At 32.0% G+C, this 20,648-nt stretch overlaps 1 non-coding gene across 1 annotated transcript; it reads right to left on the bottom strand.

Moving 5' to 3' along the window:
* Positions 1 to 20,284: 20,284 nt before the first annotated feature.
* On the bottom strand, positions 20,285 to 20,356 carry TRNAN-GUU. Its single transcript has one exon. It is a non-coding gene; the product is annotated as a tRNA-Asn (tRNA).
* Positions 20,357 to 20,648: the final 292 nt, after the last annotated feature.

Here is a 20,648-nt window from a genome sequence, read left to right as displayed (position 1 = left end):
CATGAATAAAGAACATTGTAATTATGATTAAATTTATTAATGAAATTCAATTACGGAAATGTACTTGCAGTCTATAACATATCCTAAAGAACCTTTACTATTATTTACAATAGTCAAAAGTTAATATCTATATTTTTGCATAAGTTTTTAACAAAACCTTAAACAAAAAAATAATTTGAAATTAAAAATTAATATTGAGTATACCAAATCAATCATAGCAATTTCTTAATCTCAAAATAACAGTATTACTATCAAATCATAGATATTATTAAGTGATCGGATAGATATTACTAAGCGATCGGAAAGAATACTAAGCGATCGTTTACTATCCACTGTAGTTTTTATTAAGGGATCGTGTAGAGAATAATACTAAGCGATCATTTAGCTATCCACTATACTAAGCGATCGTTTAGGTTTTGATAAGTGATCATTTAGAGAATACTAAGCGATCGTTTAACTAACTGTTACGCGATCGTTTAGATATTAATTACGCGATCATGTACTAATTTATAAAGAGATCCTTTGGCTAATACTAAGTGATTGCTTAGGTTTTGTTATTTGATCGTTTAAATAATACTAAGTGACCATTTAGGTTTTGTTAGCGATTGTTTAGATAATACTAAGCGATCGTTTAGTTAACTGTTACTCGATCGTTTAGATATCCATCACACGACCGTGTACTAATTTATAAAGCGATCGTTTGGCTAATACTAGCGATCGCTTAGGTTTTGTTATGCGATTGTTTAGATAATACTAAGCGATCGTTTAGGTTTTGTTAAGCGATCGTTTAACTAATTGTTACGCAATAGTTTAGTTTTTGTTTAGATAAATTTGTGCTAAATTTGTAGAATACAATTGGTGTTGTACATTTAACTGAGCAAATAAACAACTAAGCGATCGTTTAGATAAATTTATGCTAAATTACATATTGTACAGTACAATTGGTATTGTATAGAATATAATTAGTGCTAACATTGGTGCTAAAATTACATATTGTACAATACAGTTGATGTGTATATCAAATATATCTAGATCGATATTCAGTCGTTAGTGCATCATACTCACTAATTCATTGACTGTTATATCATTTCTGACTTTTAGACCTTTCATATGACCACAACATAATTTCTTCCGGACTCATTCCAATCCCTACCAAATCATACAAAGATACGAAGTAGCACCATTGATCTACAATTGGATAAACAAATCATTGGTAAGTGAACGATCGTGTATAAATTACTAAGCGATCATGTATAAATTACTAAGCGATCGTATATAAATTACTAAGTCATCGTGTATAATTTACTAAGCGATCGTGTATAAATTACTAAGGGATCGTGTATAAATTACTAAGCGATCACATAGTAATTTACTAAACGATCGTGTTCAACAGACGCATTCTGATCGGTTTAATTTTTTTTAATGCGGCGTATGGGGGAAAAGTAATAAAATATTCTCAAATGCGTTCAACAGACGCATTCTGATCGGTTTAATTTTTTTTAATGCGCCGTATGGGGGAAAAATAATAAAATATTCTCAAATGCGTTCAACAGACGCATTCTGACCGATTTATTTTTTTTTTTAAAGCGGCGTATGGGGGAAAGAATAATAAAATATTCCCGAATGCGTCTCTTCAAGAGACGCATTCGATGGGGACAAAAAAACTACCCCTTTTCCATAAATAAGTTGGAAACCCCCCCTTTTCCCAATTAACTTTCAAAACAGCCCTTAATCTAAATAACCCAAATTTATCTTATGCTGTGATGGTAAAGCTTAGGATTTTCTTACCAATTTTTGGGAATTAAATTTGTTTTGAAAATAAAGGTCCATTTGGATTGATTTGACAAAAATACATTTTTAAAAAAAATCATCTTTATTTAAACACTTTTGATAAAAACATATTGAAATATCCTTGAAAAACTATTTTGAGTGGTTGTCAAATACTTAAATTTCTTCCAAATGACTTATTTTTTACATTAAACACTTGGATATGTATTCCAAACACACCCTAAGTCTTTTTGAAAAAATAAAGTATTTGACAACCACTCAAAATAACTTTTAAAATACTAATTTTAATAAAAAAAAATTAAATAAAAATGGACTTTTTGAAAAAAAAAAAAATAGCCTAGACTCGATAATTAATTTGATCTATGAACACCAATTAAAAGGTTAACCTCATTTAGGATATAAAATATTTTACCAAAATGAAGGTATAATTGTGAAAATTGACATCAAATTACTTGTGAAAAATGAATGATGATACTAAAAGCTAGACATTTAATATTAAGTAGTGCAAAATGATAAATGGACTTTAGTAGATCAAAACTTTAATACATAATAATTATTTAAGAAATCAAAATTAATGTGAAATAATTAAGATTATCGTTGGAATGTTATTAGAAATAGTAGTTAACAATTAAAATAATAAATGCCCAAGTTTATAAGTTTATGCCTAGACCTTAAATTCAAATATGAAATAGGTATTTGAACATTAAAAAGTATCAGATAGTTATTTCAGAGATATGGTTGATCTTTCTTCATAGTTTCATTTGATAGTGGCAGAAGTTAGTCTCGATAGTGTTACTTAGCTTCCTTGTTAATTTAATATAAGCTTCCTTGTTAATTTAATATATTTTCAATCACTAGTGCCCGGAAGTTCTTACATCTTAGGCATCATGTGGTTTCTTGGACTAGTCTCCTTTTATTTAGAGGTAATATTCCTAGACATTCATTCATAATGTAGCTTGTTCAAAAATGTTTACAAATTTGGGATTGTATTCATAGATGGTGTTTTGAGATTTTAGTGACTGTGTTTTGTATTTTGGTGGAGTTGAGTCTATGGATCATTTTTTTAATGTCCGTTTAGTAAGGCTATTTGGCTAAGGCGTAAGATCTGGAGAGTGTTATTTGGTGTGTTGTTATTTATTATGTTTGACGTGAGTGTAATATGTCTGTCCATAACGCTACTTTGCATCCTTTCTAAGTTATTAGTTTGGATGTTCGGGCCAAGATGATTATCCATTGTCCTAAGTGGTTTGGAGCTTTTCTTGGGGGTCTCAAGCGACCTATTCTCTCGTTGGGACCTTTTCTCTTGAGTCGTGCTTGCTTTTATTTTTTTCTGTTTGGTTGTCTTTTGTTGTTTCATTCTCTTATTTTTGTGATGCTTGTTTGTGTTTTATGTTAGCATAAATTCTTTATATCATTATTGAATAGATAAACCCTAGGATCATTCATGTCAAATTGTCAAGAATAACATACCGGATTCCATTGCAAAATTGATGATAGCTTCAAGATGATGATGGATGACTATGGTCTTCCTCAACCAAAACTCCGAATGCCCTTAGTGGGATCTCTCTCTAGATGGGATTCAAGAAAGACTGAGTGCTTATTGTTTTGGTATATTGGGGACCATAGCCCTAAGGTCTCTTTATATATTAGTTCAATTAAGGTTCCCATTAAACCCTAATTAACTAGGAAGGGGCTTCTACCCATTAAGTCCATACTCAATTAGGAATCTACGGTCTTAATTAATTAGATCACATAATAGGGCCCAATCTAATAAAATTACCCAATGTAATAAATTATTAATCTACATATATAGCTCATACTTTAATTAAATATATTGTGATTTAAATATGTCTAACAATCTCCCACTTGCACTATGTCTATGTACCTAATATAATTAAATCACATAAACCTTAAGCGCGCATAAACAGGTTATTTCAATAATAGAATTCCCCTTCAGTTCAATCTGGTCCATCTTCTGTATTAGCACGGAATCAAGGCGGCTTTTGTCACTAACCTTGTAACTAAACCTTCCTTGATCACCAATTCCAATACATTCAATGACATAGATCAAGTATGGATGGATAGCATGGAAACTACATGCAAAGTGATCTAGATCATGCCTGTTTCCAACTGGTCCAAATTCCTTATTGAGATCATTCTAAAAAACTTTATGCTAAACTGCATGCATGATAAACAAGTTTAGATAATGAAACATAAACCATCAACTTTATTCTATATAGAAAATAAACAAAATAAGGTCAAAGAACATCCTCAATAACAGAGTCCCACTAAACCATAGAATCAGAAAAGTGACTAACAACCATGTGAGCAACATGCTCATGAAAAACTTTAGGTGGTAAACCTTTAGCCAATAGATTTGCCACCATAGAGTTTGTTCCTATGTATTCTATCGAAATTTGACCATTCTGAACTCTTTCTTTAACAACCAGGAACTTCACGTCTACATGCTTTGACTTCGTATTACTTTTGTTGTTGTTGGAATACATCACAACCAATTTATTGTCACAAAATAATTTTAGTGGTCTTTCTATGCCAACCACTATCCGCAACCCAGTGACAAAATTTCGCAACCATATTTCATGATTGGATGCCTCATAACATGCTATAAACTCCATAGCCATGGTAGAAGAAGCCATAAGTGTTTGTTTAACACTTTTCCAGGATACAGCTCCTCCAGCCAACATGAAGATATAGCCTGAAGTGGATCAAAAGTGTCTTGACATCCAGCATAATCAGAATCAGAATACCCAATGATCTCCAAAACTTCTGATTTCCGATAAGTGAGTATATAATCTTTTGTTCTCTGTAAATACCTCATAACCCGTTTGGCTGCTTTCCAATGATCTATCCCCGAGTTACTCAAATAAACCTGGGAACCTTCTGCATCTCCTTAGTCTCGAGCGTGGTCTTGGGGCATTGACCTAAATGAAATTTATCACCTTTAGCGATCGGGTATCTCCCGGCGCATAATCTTTCATGCTAAATCTACTCAAGATCTTTTCAATGTAGTTCTTTTGTGATAATCTCAAAATACCTTGAGAACGATCTCGCAGTATTTCAATTCCTAATATAAAAGAAGCATCACCAAGATCCTTTATCTCAAAATTTCTTTTGAGAAATCTTTTAGTGTCATGCAATAAACCTACACCAATGATATCATTACTAGCTATGAGTGTGTCATCAACATATAACACCAGAAAGATTGATTTACTCCCACTGAACTTATGATATATACAATCTTCCACAATGTTCACCTCAAAACCAAATGAGGTTATCACTTTATGGAATTTGTGATACCATTGACGAGAGGCTTGAGACCGTAGATGGATTTCTTTAATTTGCACACCATAGACTTTGAATTATCAGACACAAAGTTTTCTGGTTGCACCATATAAATCGTCTCATCAATGTTCCTATTAAGAAACGCAGTTTTTACATCCATCTGGTGTAACTCTAAATCAAAGTGAGCTACTAGTGCCATGATTACCCTAAAAGAGTCTTTCGATGATACCGGAGGAAAAGTCTCTTTGTAATCAATGCCTTCATTTTGAGTAAAACCCTTTGCAACAAGACGAGCCTTATATCTTTCGATATTGCCACGTGAGTCACTTTTGGTTTTAAATATCCATTTAAAACCTATTGGTTTCACTCCTGATGGCAGTTCGAAAAGTTCCCAAACGTCATTGTCTTTCATGGATTTTATTTCCTCTTCTATAATACTTATCCACTTTTGAGCGTTAGGACTTTGTAAAGCTTGTTGGAAGTTGATTGGATCATCTTCCATTATGCCCACATCATCCTGATGTTCTTGAAGAAACACAATATAATCATCTGGAATTGCACTTCTTCTCTCTCTAGTAGATCTTCTTAGTGGCACTTCTTGAGGTTGTTGAGTTTGAACTTCAGGTTCAACAATGGGGACTTCAATGTTGTCTTGTTCTATAATTGGTTCAATAATGAAGTCAGGAATTGGAGCCTGAACATAATTTATAATCACATGAGGAAAAGAAACCAATTCCTCTTCAAAGACAACTTTCCTTATGTTATCTTCCCCCAAAACTCAACATCCTCAAGGAATCTAGCATTTCTTGCCTCAAACAATGATCTAGAAGTGGGATCATAAAACTTGAAACCCCGAGAATGCTCAAAATATCCAAGAAAATAGCAGCTAATAGTTCTTGTGTCCAATTTTCTTTCATTAGGCCTATAAGGCCTAGCCTCAGCTGGACAACTCCATATGTGAAGATGCCTAATACTAGGTTTCCTTCCTTTCCACAACTCATAAGGGGTTTTGGGTATTGCTTTACTAGGTACCCTATTAAGGATATATGTTGCAGCCTTTAGTGTCTCACCCCAAAGGGATTCTGGTAGAGAAGAATGACTAATCATACTTTTTACCATATCCTTAAGTGTTCTATTTCGTCTTTCTACTACACCATTCATGCTGGGTTTGTCTGACATACTGTATTGCGGGACGATTCCACATTCCTCTAGGTATTTGGCAAAGGTCCCTAGACGTTGTTCACCTGATCCATCATATCTACCATAATATTCACCACCACGATCAGATTTGACAGCCTTAATTTTCTTTCCAAGTTGAAGTTTAACTTCAGCTTTGAAAGACTTGAAAACGTCCAAGGATTGAGACTTCTCATGAATTAAATATAGGTACCCATATCTTGAATAGTCGTCTATGAACGTAATAAAATATTGTTGTCTATTCCAAGAGGCCGTAGGGAATAGACCACAAATGTCTGTATGTATTAGTTCTAAGACGTCTGAGCATCTGTTGGCACCTAATTTTCTTATGTTTGTCTGTTTTCCCTTAATACATTCCACACAAACGTTGAAGTTACATAAATCAAGGGAATCAAGAATTCCATCTGACACAAGTCTCTGAATTCTCTGTTTAGAGATGTGACCTAAATGCTTGTGCCATTACATAGCGAAATTCTCACTTAATTTACGCTTTGTACCACATGAATTAGATAACATGATCTTATTAAATGAAGCAAAAGAATCAATTAAAGTATAAATTATCAATTAAAGAACCGGTACCAATAAGCTTAGAATCTTGAAAAAACTAACTTTATTATTTCCAAAAGAACAAGAAAAACCAAATTTGTCCGAACTGGAAATAGAAACTAAATTCCATTTAAATGACGGTACAACAAAAGTCTCATTCAGATCTAAATAACAATCAATTTTAAAATTAATCTAAAATTTCCAATAGCTTCAACTTGAATTACTTTTCTATCACCCACATAGATGAATCTTTCAACATCACTTGGCGGCCGGCTCCACAGACAACCTTGCATTGATATACTTATGTGAGTAGTAGCACCAGAATCTATCCACCAAGTATCTGTAGGTACAGAAGCTAAATTAACTTCAGAACAAACAAAAGTAAGAAGTTTACCCTTCTTTACATGCCACTTGGCGTACATGGGACAATCTTTCTTGAAGTGACCTTTCTTTTTGCAGAAAAAACAAGGATTTTCAGTAGTTTGTTTCTTGTTTTTATTTTGCTGAGATGTCCCTTCTGCAACATCCACAATTCTTCTTTTCTTCTTATCATGAGAGCCTATTGCCAAATGAGCACTTTTTGTCCTTTCTCTCTTAATCCTATCTTCTTCTTGCACACATTGTGAGATAAGCTTATTAATACTCCATTTATCCTTCTGAGTATTATAGCTTATCTTAAACTAAGTGAATTGTTGGTTTGGGAAAAACACTTGAAATCAACATTTAGAAAAATTATTTTTGAGTGTTTAATAATTAATCTCTCCCTAATTTGTATAATACATTAAATTACCAAAATACACTCATTAGTCATCTACCTCACTTCTACCATGGTTGCCGCCGATTAACATTGCCTTCACTCGTCAGCTCCGACGACCACTGCTGGCAATCTACTTCAAAGACCAACTAATGAGATGACCAAGACATAGCCCTGAGATGTGTAACCATATAAGGAATAAATGACCTTTGTCCTCATTGTAAACACACACTGTTAGCAAGTAATATAAGAAGTACTCCAGATATTGAATCATAGGGAACATATGTAATAAGTTTTCTATAGAAAAACAAGACTCTTCTCACGAATGTAATTGCAAAGTAACCGGAAAAAATAGTTTGGAGATGGTTAGTTACGTGAAAACAAACTAAAGATAACAAGAACAAAAAAGAAACTTAAATATGTGCATACCCTTTGGTTATAAAATGTTGCCCTTTCATGCAATTGTAATTTTGACTCAAATTTTGGTATGATGAACATTTTTTACCTTCTTTGAAGTAACTTTAGGAGTCTAAGCCATTAAACCTATAAATCTATGGTTCATGTGAACTTAGATTAAATAAAAGCACAATCCAAGAACCTAAAGGTCCTGTCGTATGTCTAAGGTAAAAAACAAAGTTTTATATCTAAGATCTTCTCCTATATTGCGTTTATGAAAACCAAGCTTTACTTAACCCTTTATATTTAGATGCAACTTTTGTATACTAATCTAGGTGATCAATCTAGATTAGTAATAAAATTAAACTCAATAAAAGCAATCTATACTATATAAACGAGCAAATTTACTTTTTCGTGCATGAAAGACTTCTTCTCCTTCCTTGGGAACGATTTTGTGCAAGGAAGGGTTTAGCTCATAATGGAATAAAATAAAAAATATACTAAAGAGAGAGACATATTAAAAGTAAGACAACAGATGGTGAAAATATCAATAATGAATTTTGTTGGAATGCCTTGAATTTGTTTGTTGGTGCTTCGAACAACCAAGAGTCCACGAGCAGCGCGCCCTAGTGGGGGTTTGGGGGCAACGACCCCGAAACCTATTCAGAATTCGTATTTAGCATATTTATTTATTTGTAGTTATTTACGATTATGACCCTAGGGTTTAGAGTAGTGTGCTAAATAAACTCTTTAACCCTTAGAGGCGTCATTTTTTAGTGTATTTAGAAAACATTCTCTCTAATAATATTGTTCTCCCTCTGTCTCGTGGACATATCAAACACATCGTTAGTGAACCACGTATATCTATGTGTTAATACTTTTTATGTTTTTCTATTATTTAATTGCTGATTATGTAACAAAATTGTATTAAAATAATAGAAAAAAGTACGAAACTTAAATGTAAATGTGACTTGACACTATAAAGAAATATGGAAAGGGAAACAAAGTAAATTGAGTCAAATAGTGTTGGAATTATAAATTGGAGAAAATAAGTCTTGTGCTATAGGGTTAATTAATAATTTGCATAGCTATATTTACACAAGTCTATATCACCTGTTGTGTTAATAAGTATAAATCAATGCAACAACAAATAGTACTTGGACTATTCTAGGGTCGATTTCTCAGGGGTACAATATAAAAATACCTTTCAAGCTGTTCAACAACCACGCATATCTATGTAGTAAGTGATTTACAAATGTCTGTTGATTGTGTGATAATGCTACAACATAGTTGAAGTAAAAGTCAACTGATGTAAAACTTATAAGATGAAAATGTCTTTGAATAATGATTGTAAATATATCAAATAACAAACGTGCAAACTTGACAATTTAAACAAACATGTAGAGACATAAAAGTAGATCTTGTTTAAATAATAACTTAAACGATTTGTAGTAAATGAATAAGGTTGGGTACCTTATCCTGGTGACACTACGGATACGACCCGCTTTGTAGGTGTTACAAGTGTTGTAAAGTGCTACAAATGATCTAATCCTGATCATTCATGTGGAGATATGCGAGCAGGGGTATCCTATACAAAGAGTTTGTATAAGACCAGACCCCGAAATGATTAGTCTCTTTATATAACGTCATTAATAATAGAGACTTACATTTCACTAGGATGACCATAGGTGACATGACCTGAATCCTAGGTGAGTTGTGAACTCCTACTCATGAAGGCGGTCCTTTGATTTGCATGGGTGAGAGTGGCCAAATTGCTAACTCAACAAGCCTACCATTTTGTGGATTCGTTTGACTGGAGAGTTGAGAACACAACTACACAAAATGGAATTCACTCCTTCTCCGATGCAGGGATAAATAGATAAATTGCTCCCTTAAGGGTTGATTCCGGGTCTTGAACATAGTGGCCACACCCTCTTCTGGCCCGAGAGGGACTTGGTCATAGTGGGACTATGACTTATTGTTAATTAGAGGAATCAGTGGTACTTAAGGAGATAGATGTAACTACAGGGGCAAAACGGTATTTTGGCCCAACTATACTTACGAGCAATTTATGAAGGGTCATCACATTATTGATTGGTTATATCCAATGGACACAGAAATATATCTGTAGTGCGAAGAGTATAACTATTAGTTTTTAGTGGAGTGCCCGACATTTAACAAAGAATGAATAATGTAAAGAGCATAATTAATTATTCATGTATCGTTGGAGCATCAAACTATAAGTCCATTGCCCAGTTTAATGGTACATAAGGTCCTCTTGGTAGCTCAAAAGGATTTAGTTGAGAATCAACGTTTAGATTAATTTGAATGGTTCAAGTTAATAGATGGATTTAATTATATATGATATAATTAAATTATTTCAATTATATGTGATATAATTTTCATAATGTATTTGATACATTATAGTTTAATGGGAGGAAATAAATATTTGAATGAGATTCAAATATATTTTCTATTAATTGGATTCATAGTTATTAAATTTAATATAAATATGATTTATATTAAATGTCATATAATAGAGAAAAGAAACTACAGTTTATATTGTATGTATTACAATATTAAAACTATAGGTTATATGTTGTATTTGACATAACATATAATTTAATATAAAATATAATTTGATAAGTTACTTATCATATTTATTTATATTATATTATTTATGAATAATAAAGAAGGGAGTTACAACTCCCTTTCCCATCTTTTCTCTTCACCCACTTTGGTGGAGGTGGTTATCTTTTATGGCAAGAGGAATAAAAGAAAATAGTTTTTTTCTTATTCCTCTACGTTTTTGAACGTTGTTGTTGAATGATTGAGAGAAAGACAGAAGGGTTCTGTATCTTTGAGTGTTCATGTAAAAAAGCTCTCAATCTTTCTCCTCCACATTAATCTTCCCCTCTAAACTAAAATAGTCAGCACCCACCACTCCTGGGTCCTCACCCTGAGAATACTAAGGTAACACTGTGGTAGTGTCCGGGTTTTGGTTCGAGATCTATCTTGAAGAAGGTTTTCAAGTTGTTTATGACTGTTCGAGGAAAACGCGAAGAAAGGTTCCTCAAAGATGAGGTTTCTTGAGCATGCTGTAATTTAATTTTAAATGCATATCTATTTATATGTTTACTGTAAATTTTTTATTCGATAATTAATGGAATTTGGTCGATCCGCTTCCGCTCAAGGTTCTCCTCATATGAATTCCTTTAGTCTACTGATTAGATAATGCTTCATGATAGTGTTAGTTCATGGGATAAAGACGTCCCCATCATGCCAGTACTTCAAACTTCGAATGCTACAACTTTGATCTTTAGAAATTCTACAAGTCTTACTTTGTAACGATGAAAATAATTGTTTTTATAGCATGCTTTTGGTTAACTCCTTAGATTTCCTTTCTTATATAATTCTAATGGGATTTAAAGGCTTATTTATCTCAAATCATGCTATAGGACCAATAAAGATTTATGATTTAAAGGTACTAAAAGCTTACTTTCTAAGAAATTAGAGATCATTACATCTCTCCTTAATTAACTCAGCTTCCTTATTCAAGGATATTTGGGTCTTGATGCCCTAGATCTTTCTATAAGAGTTGATCAAATGAGTGGCAACAAGAACTCAGGAAGATTACAAGAACAAAATAATTGAAAATTATGGAAAACAAAAAACTAGGCACTAAATAAAATTGAGGGATTCTTCGTGTTTTCAATCCTTGATTTCATGCCTTTTTTATAGCCTCCATGCTAGGATTTCTTCAAGATGTTTTTCAGAGATAAAGTCTCTAAGAATTGGGCCATATATCGATGGAGAACCCTTTCCAAAATTGCTGCAATTATGATATTCTTTCAATATTATCTAAAGATCTATATAGTTGTCTTGTAATGCAATTGTATAAAAAATTTCAATTCTAGAAATTTCACCAATTTCCTAAAATAAACACAAAAATTATAAGGAAATACTCCAAAAATCAAGGATCAAAGATTTTTATTGGGCTCAGACAAAATATTTCTATTTTCACAAGATTCTTTCCTAATTTAAGTAAAAAATATATTAAAACAATCCAATATGTTTTTATAGCAAATAAGTCTTCACGAGACTTCCACTATAAGAATTTGGGTCAATCCTGACGGTGAAAGCCATCGACTTTTCATTGAAAAAATCTTTTCTAATGGTGGCGAAGTCGTCGGCAACAGCATCAGGAAAGCTTCTTCGGAAAAACCTCCCTTGACGGTATAAAAGTCGTGCCGTAGAAGAAAATAATTATCTCGACGGATACTGGATGAGGCTTTTCCCCCGACTCTAAAGAACACCGCCGGGACAAAGGGACAACCCCCAACGGTTGGATTGACAGTCCCTTGTAATCCAATCATCCTTGAAAACAAATGTCCCACACTTCAATGTTTAATTATTGTCATTCTTCACTCTCTTTCCAAATTTGTCATCCTATCGATACAATTTTAATGCCATTACCAATATAACTCCACTAGTTAAAGACAATACTAATAGATTTTACATGGAAAAAAAATGCTCTCTCCATCATCATCACCAATTCATCACTTCTCTCTTTTCTCCAATATAATGGACACATTTCTTTGGCCTCTCCTTTTTTTTATCCTTCAAACCTTTTAAATTTCATCAGATATGCATGTTTGTCGAGTAGAAAAGGGATTAAACTTTAACCACTCTTAAGATTTATGGGTGTGCCAATATTATTTCAACAAGCCATACATCATTTCAACTATCAGATTCATGCTCTATAATTTAAATGGAGTATAAAATTGCAGAAACTCTTTAAAAATGTTCATATATAAAATTTTGGGGATTTGATTTTTTTTTTCTGTCCATACCAATGGTACTGAATAAAAAATAAGTTCTCACTAAATAGATGCTATTAAATTCAATTGTGGTTCACCAAATCTCTAAAATCCCTTCCAAATCGAATTCTTGACATAATAAAAAAACATACAATACATTTAAAATCAAATATTAAACTTCAAAAAGGCTAAATAACAAAGTTCTAGTTCTCCAATAATAAACTATAAATCAATTTTTAATCATATAACCTCCCTAATCATACTTTGGACAGACAATAAACTAAAAATCACATTTTCATCTAATAATAAGTTTCAATAACAAAGTCTAAGCTAAAAAAAAAAAAGAAGAGAAAATCTTACATACCTCCAAATGCTCGACTGGACAGAAGAGAAGAGCATAGCAACTAGATTTAAGAGAGAGCACGGTGACCGGACAGAAGAGAGAGCACGACGACCATGACGACTAGACAGAAGATATCGACCAGACGGCGTGCGGACAAACGAAGGAGAAGAATATCGAGGAAAAAAGGGAAAGAGATCGACCACGGCTGAAGGAGAAGAAGAAGAAATCGGATGAAGGAGAAAAAGAAGTCGGAGCGCAGATGAACGAAGATATCGACCGGACGACGTGCGGACGAACGAAGGAGAAGGAGAAATCGGGGAAGATGAAACAACGAGTTCGAGGGGGATATTTATATCGGACTTTTCTCGACGGTCGTCTACTAGACTGTCTAAAGTTAATAACTGTCGACAGTCACCCACTTACTGTCGGTGAAACTTAAAACTCCCGATGGTGTTTTGATACAACCATCGGCTAAAAAGTTTCCCAAATTCCTAAAAGAATCTTTTATATTATATTAGAACTTTAGAACTCTCGACGGTTGAATGAAAATTGTCAACTAAAGTCTCCAAAGCTGACGGTTAAATGAGGACCGTCGGGATAAAGTTAATAACTGTCGACGGTTGCCCCCTCCATCGGTCGAACTTAGAACTCCCGATGATGATCTAGCACAACCGTTGGCTAAGTTCCCAAATTCCTAAAAGAATCTTTTTATATCTATTTAGAACTTAGAACGCCCGATGAGTGACTGAAAACCGTCGACTCAAGTCTCCAAATCCGACGGTTAAACAAGAACCGTCGAATAAAGTTAATAACTACCTACAGTCACTCCTAATCGTCGGTCAAAGTTCCTCAAAATCTCTTAAAATCTTTTATATTTATATTAGAACTTAGAATACTCGACGGTTACATGGAACCATCAGACGTAATTACAAAATGTCGATGGTTCAGCGCCCATGTTGGGTTAACTTTACAAATTCCAATAAATGTTTTTTTTACATACTACACACCTTGCCCGATGTTTGATCAACCACCATCGGGCGAAAATAAGAACTCCTGATGGTGTTTGCAGACCGTTGAGGTTAAATAAAATGCCTGACAGTTGGAAATAACCGTTGGACGAAAGTCCAATAAGCACAACGATTTGTTAGTAGACCGTGGGAGTAGTTGGACGCCCGAAGGTTTGTTGTTATTAGACCGTCAGGATATTATTTTATCCTGACCCCTTGTTCGCACCATCGGGATATGTTGAATTCGTTGACGCTTTTTTGTGCGTCAGGAGAAATATCGTCGGGAATAACCAAAATTTTTGTTATGTTCTCACCAACTCAGGTAGCCACCTCTGGCAACCAACTTCAACGACCACCTTCGACCAACGAAATTGTTTCAAAATTGTTAGTTCATAATGTTTTATAGTCATCCTTTTGAGTAATTTGACACTAATAGAAACACTTTTAGTATTTAACAAAAGAAACAAACTTGTATATAGAAACACTCTTGAGAAAGTTTAACAAAACTAGTCATGAATTTTTTATTATAAAAAGTTTTTATCAAAAGTGTTTACATGAAAATGACTTTTTGAGAAACACTATTTTCCTAATCTATTCAAACAGACCTTAATTACTTTTTCTCACTCCTCACTCGTATCCATAAAAATAAGCATGGCAATTAAATGAAAGAAGAGCATATATTTTACTCTCCAAGTTCTTGTATAAAAAGTGCTTAGTTTCAAAATGTTATACTTTTACCTCTAAGTTTTGAGTTTGGTTTCTATTTAGTCTGTAAGTTTCAAAATACTACATGTTTTTGTTGGGTTTTATGTCCTAAAACTCATGGTATGTAAATAATGGAATTATTCTGATAATTCAATAAAGGTGTTATTAAATAGATCTATTGCTTGAATAGAAATCCAATAAACCTAAAAGTTCCTTGACTATTGGATGAGTACTTGAACTTTGTGTGGAGACATAAAGGTGGATCAGGTTCGAGTAAATAGTCAAAATGATCTATAGTACATGGATAAGGTTGGGTACCTTATTCTGGTAACACTATTAGATACGACCTGCTTTGTAGTTGTTACAAGGAGTTGTAAAGTACTACAAACGAAGTGATCCTAATTCGTTCATGTTGGACATGAGGAGTGGGGGTGTCCTTGTGCAAAATAGTTTGTACAAGATCGGACCACGAAGTGAGTCATTCTTACTTTATAACGCTGTTTACTATTTAAGACTGACTATTTTAAAGTGATAACCTAGGTAACTTGACCTTAATCCTGAGCTAACTATGAACTCATATTTATCTGGGTTGCCCTTAGATTTGCATAGGTGAGGGTTGGTTTAACAACACTGGCCAAATATGACTGCCATTTCAGAAGTAAGACTGGATAGATAGCTGGGGACATAGGGTGCAAGAGGGAATTCACTCCTACCCGCTTTAGGGATAGTAGAGAGGTTATTCCCTTAAGTGTTGATTCTGGGGCTTGAACAAGGGATCTCACCCTCTCATTTGGCATGAAAGGACTAAGTTTTGTGATTGGATCACAAAACAATTGTTCATTAGGGGATCAGTGGGAACTTAAGGAACAAGAGATAATATCGGGGGTAAAACAGATATTTGACCTAATCGTTATTGCGAACAACCTGTGGAGGGTTAACTTAATGGTTATATCGAGTGGACATAATATATCTACAATGAGGGGAGTTCAACTATGGGCTTTAGTAGAGTAACTCATTAGTTAACAAATGGGGGTTAGGTCTAATAAGTTTAGCCGATTAATCTCGGATCGTTGGAGCCTATGATCTGTAGGTCCATGAGGTTCCCCTACTAGGTCGGAAATGGATTAGCTATAGAGTAGTGTGATAAGTTAATTTGAAACGTTCAAATTAGAATCAAACAAAATTGGAGAAAATATATTTAAATATGATTTAAATATATGAAGATGAATTTGTGTAAAAATTAATTTAATATTAGATATGAAATTAATTAGAATTATTTAAATTATTTAAATAATTATTTATTAATTTTATTAGAAAATTAATTTTTGAAATTAATAAATTTTGATTTTAGAAATAAAATATTGTTTTAAAATCAAAATGGATTTTTGGAAATTGAAAATTACACAAAACTTGAAAAATGGGTTTTTAAAGTCTTTTTCTACTTGCTCACAAGGAACCCACCACCTGCTCCTTTGCTTTACTCTAAGCATGAGCTGCATCCCATGCAACACATCTCATGGACTGAATTTTTGCTGAAAAATTCGGATTAAGAAGATGTTCTTCAATGGGGTATGTTCAGTGAGTTTTCTCCATATTTCTTTTGAATTCTAACTTATTTTGAGTCCCACAACTTAATCTAGAGCACCAAGAGGATAGTAGGGAAGATTTTGTGGTGGTCTACACAAGGATTCTGAGGATTTTTCAGCTGGAAATGGAGATTTCGTTGGTTCGGCCAAGGTATGTTTATGAAACCCATTAAATTTTGTTTTTCGCATGTTTCTTTTCAACCAAAATTTATGAATTAGAATGCTTATGATCCTGATTTCTTCCGTTACGTGCTGGTGTAGATCCAACAATTTTTTCTTGAATTTTGAGTTTTGTTTTTATTTGGTCCATAAATTCTAATATTGTACACTTTTATCCATTGATTTTTGTCTTATGGTAACTTTGGCCTTTGAGGTTAACTTTTAGTTAATTAATTTAAAATAATAATGAACTGAAAATTTTAAATTAATTTTAATAATGATGAAAAACAGGAAAAATAATTAACTATATTTATTTTAATATTTAAAATTATTTAACAGATATTTACATTGAAAGTGAGTATTTAGTGAGAAAAAACACGGTTAAAAATATAAATCTTGAAACCTAAAAACCAAATTGAAAAGGTTGTCGATGGTAAAAATATAACATTTTGAAATCTAAAAATCAAATAAAAATTAAACTCAAAATTCGATGATAAAAAATAACATTTAAAAATTTAGGGACCAAATGAAAATTAAACTTAAAATTTTAGGGGTAAAAAAACGTAACTTTTTCATAAATGAATTAACATTTTAATTCGTGGATAATTATTTCTGGAATATGGAATTTCAAACTTTTGAACTCTGCAAAAGTCATTAATTTATTATAGAACATTAAATAAGTTATGACTTTTTTTATTACCATAATTAAAAAATCAAGTTGGTTTTAATTAATATGTCGTAATGAATGAACCAGATTGGCATTATTCCGTTAATAAATTTACTAATATATTTGATATGAAGCATGATGATTTACAACTGATTCTTACCGTTTCAAAATTATCAAGGATATTTGTAATATATAGTAGAATAAGAGAAAAAAATCTAAAAATATGTTACATCTTTAAAATATTTGTAAATATGGATGAGTTAGACTAATCAATCTTTGAATTTTTTTTTAATTTTCAATTTCTTTCTCCTTGTCTTATCTTGTTGTATACCTTTTTTTTAGTTTTTTATTTTCTTTATTTTCTTCAATTTTTGCTTCTTTCTTCACTTTTTTTTTTTCATTTTTCATTTTATTTTCTTTCTCAGTTTTGCTTCTTCTTCTTCTTCTTCTTTTTTTTTTTTTTTTTTTTTTTTTNTTTTTTTTTTTTTTTTTTTAATTTTCTTTCTTCAGTTCGCTTATTCATTTTTTTATTTTTATTTTCTTCCCTTTCTCTGATTTTTGCTTCTTCATCTTTTTTTATTATTTTATTTTATTTTCTTTCTCCGATTTTTTTGCTTATTCCCTTTCTTTTTCTTTTTTAGTTTTTCTTTCATTTGTCCGGTTTTTGCTTTCTTTTTTTTTATTTAATTTAATTTTCTTTTTTTTTTCTTCAGTTTTTGCTTCCTCTCCTTCTCTTATTTTTAAAATTTTTCTTTCCTTTATTTGAATTTTTCTTCTTCTTTTTTTTTTTCACAAGAATTATGAGGCCGAGTTCCATATGCATGACTTGAAAGTACTCCATTCATAAGTGACTTAACACTAACAAGCCAATCATCAAGTTTGATTATTATAATAAACAATAAATATAAATAGCAAATGAAAGTCTATCAGTGATAGCCACCCATATTTTCTATCATTGATAGCTAATCTTTGATTATATTTTCATAGTTAATAGCCACTTATAGAAATCTATCATTGATAGTCAACTTAGTGAATTTAATTAATAAAGTTGAATCTCGAACCAAAACATAAGTGGAATGCCTAGAAGTTATCACTAATAGCATGTTTATTAGTGATAAAAGCTATCATCGAAAAGAAAAAGGACTTACAAATGTTTGGGAGGATGAGAAAGGAGCAAAAAGGTGTTCGGTGCTATGATTGATAGAAGCTACCACTGATAGCACGTTATCAGTGAGATCATTGATTGCTTATTCTTCTTTTTTTTTTTTTTTTTTTTTTTCCTGAAATGCATTATAATTAAAATGTGGGGTGGGAGAATCAAACCTTAGACCTCGAGATCGATAGTACAAACACTATGCCAGTTGAACTACGTTCTTGTTGGCAGTATTCTAATTCTTTCTCCACTCAACACTCAACAACATGATTGTTCAATATGATTTGTTCAATGATGGAAAAATTACCATAAATCATACAAAGTTTATTTTATAATAAGATAGAGAGAGAGAGAGATAGAGAGGGTTTAATTTATTTTGGTATCATAAAAAGCTTATATTAATCATTTTTCAAGGTTCAATCAAACTTCATTTAATACCCTTTATAGAAAAATTCAATTTTGAATCAATTTTCACTTTATGTTTTCAATTTACACTCAAGACTTAGTTATATGTTGCAAGTTCAACTCTCTATTTAACTTTATATTCATCAACTAATTAAATTCAATTTAGAAAGTCACTGCAAAACTCGCTAATTTCAACCATATCAAGTTTTGCACGATAGTTTGACTAATATAAAAATTAATAATCAAAGTAAGTTTAACTCAGTGATATAGGCATAACTCTGTCTCTAAAGATCAGAGGTTCAATCACCCACTCTATAGTTGTTATACTAAAAATATATATATATAAATTAACAAGTGAATAATTTTCACATAATTCACAAATTTTAATAAAAATTTAGCTCTAATATCGATTTTCTTTGAAATCTTACTACATTAAGTATCATACATATGTTTTACATAATTTATTGAATTATATGAAAGTAAAAGTTCCAATACCTTTTCAAGTTTAAAGTTGAGGTTACACCATTTACTTAATTCGATGAAATAAAAAGTTGAGAAGAAAATTAATATAAATCACGTTTGGAAGATTTTTTCATATTTTAATTAGGTTCCTTTCCAAATAAAATAATATGTAAATGAATCTCAACATAAAATATAGAGGCACCTATAATTCATATTTTGTCCTGTGTTGATCAAACAAAAAATAGGCTCATGAATATTAAATATTATAACATAATTTCACTTTTTATTTTTATTTTTTTTTAACAATTTATCAATTGGTAGGGGTAACTTTGAGTATATTTGTCTCTTAAGAAAACTGAGTAGATTTGAAAAGTAAATTATGCTGCATATGTATATAAATAATGTATATATGTGTGTTGGAAAGTGATGGAAGTGAAATTTTGTGAATATTTGAAACATAAAAATAGATTTAATCGTGTGGATTAAATTAATGGTTAGAAATTTCAAATTGGATTGGAATTATCAAATTTAAAATGATGTTTCATATACAAATTTAACATGTATGAAAGTTAAATTTGTAGTTTCTTCAATTTGAATTAGATATGGTTGATTTTGATCAAGTAAATACTCAATCGACTTAAATTTGACAAATGTTTCAATTTTTATATTTATTTGATTTTATTTTATTTTGTATTTTGGAGAGTTACTAAGTTACTAGCCTATAAATAGCAACTTGTTTGTTCATTTGTAGCATCTCATTCTAAATTGAAAGAGTTCTCTTCTTTCTTTATTTCTTTTCATTTTGAGTTGAGTTGAGAGCATGTTATCGAATAGTCTTGTCGAATCCGAGTAGTTCAATCTAAGGTTGCAGTTCTACCAAAATTGGTCATTGTATCTTATTGAGATGATCATTGTAGCTTGTTTACAGCACATGCATAACGAATAATTATCTTAAGGGTAACGCTTTATCAGAAGCGTGCCGTATAATCAAATATCCCCAAGTAGGATTCAAACCTACGGCTGATCGGTTAACAGCCGATCGCTCTACCACTGAGCTACTGAGGAACAATGGTAAATTAGGTCTCAGAGAATTCAATTCCCGTTCTCAACCCATGACCAGTATGAGCTTAAGATTTCCTTCGTAACTCCCAAAACTTCTTCATAGTGGCTCCGTTCCATGCCTCATTTCATAGAGAACCTTAAAGTGGCTCTATTTCATTATATCCCATCCATATGCCAATTCCATTCATTTAATATCTCTGTGGTGTTATTGAGATAAGAGATGTCGTTTTTAGTCTAACTGTTTCTATTTCTATACGTATAGAAAGTAAAAAATCATCATATAATAATCTAGAAA

The sequence above is a fragment of the Benincasa hispida genome, chromosome 12 (genome assembly GCF_009727055.1).
Source record: "Benincasa hispida cultivar B227 chromosome 12, ASM972705v1, whole genome shotgun sequence".
NCBI lineage: Eukaryota > Viridiplantae > Streptophyta > Magnoliopsida > Cucurbitales > Cucurbitaceae > Benincasa > Benincasa hispida.
Note: the sequence above shows the minus strand (reverse complement) of the source record. Positions and strands in the feature narration are given on the sequence as shown.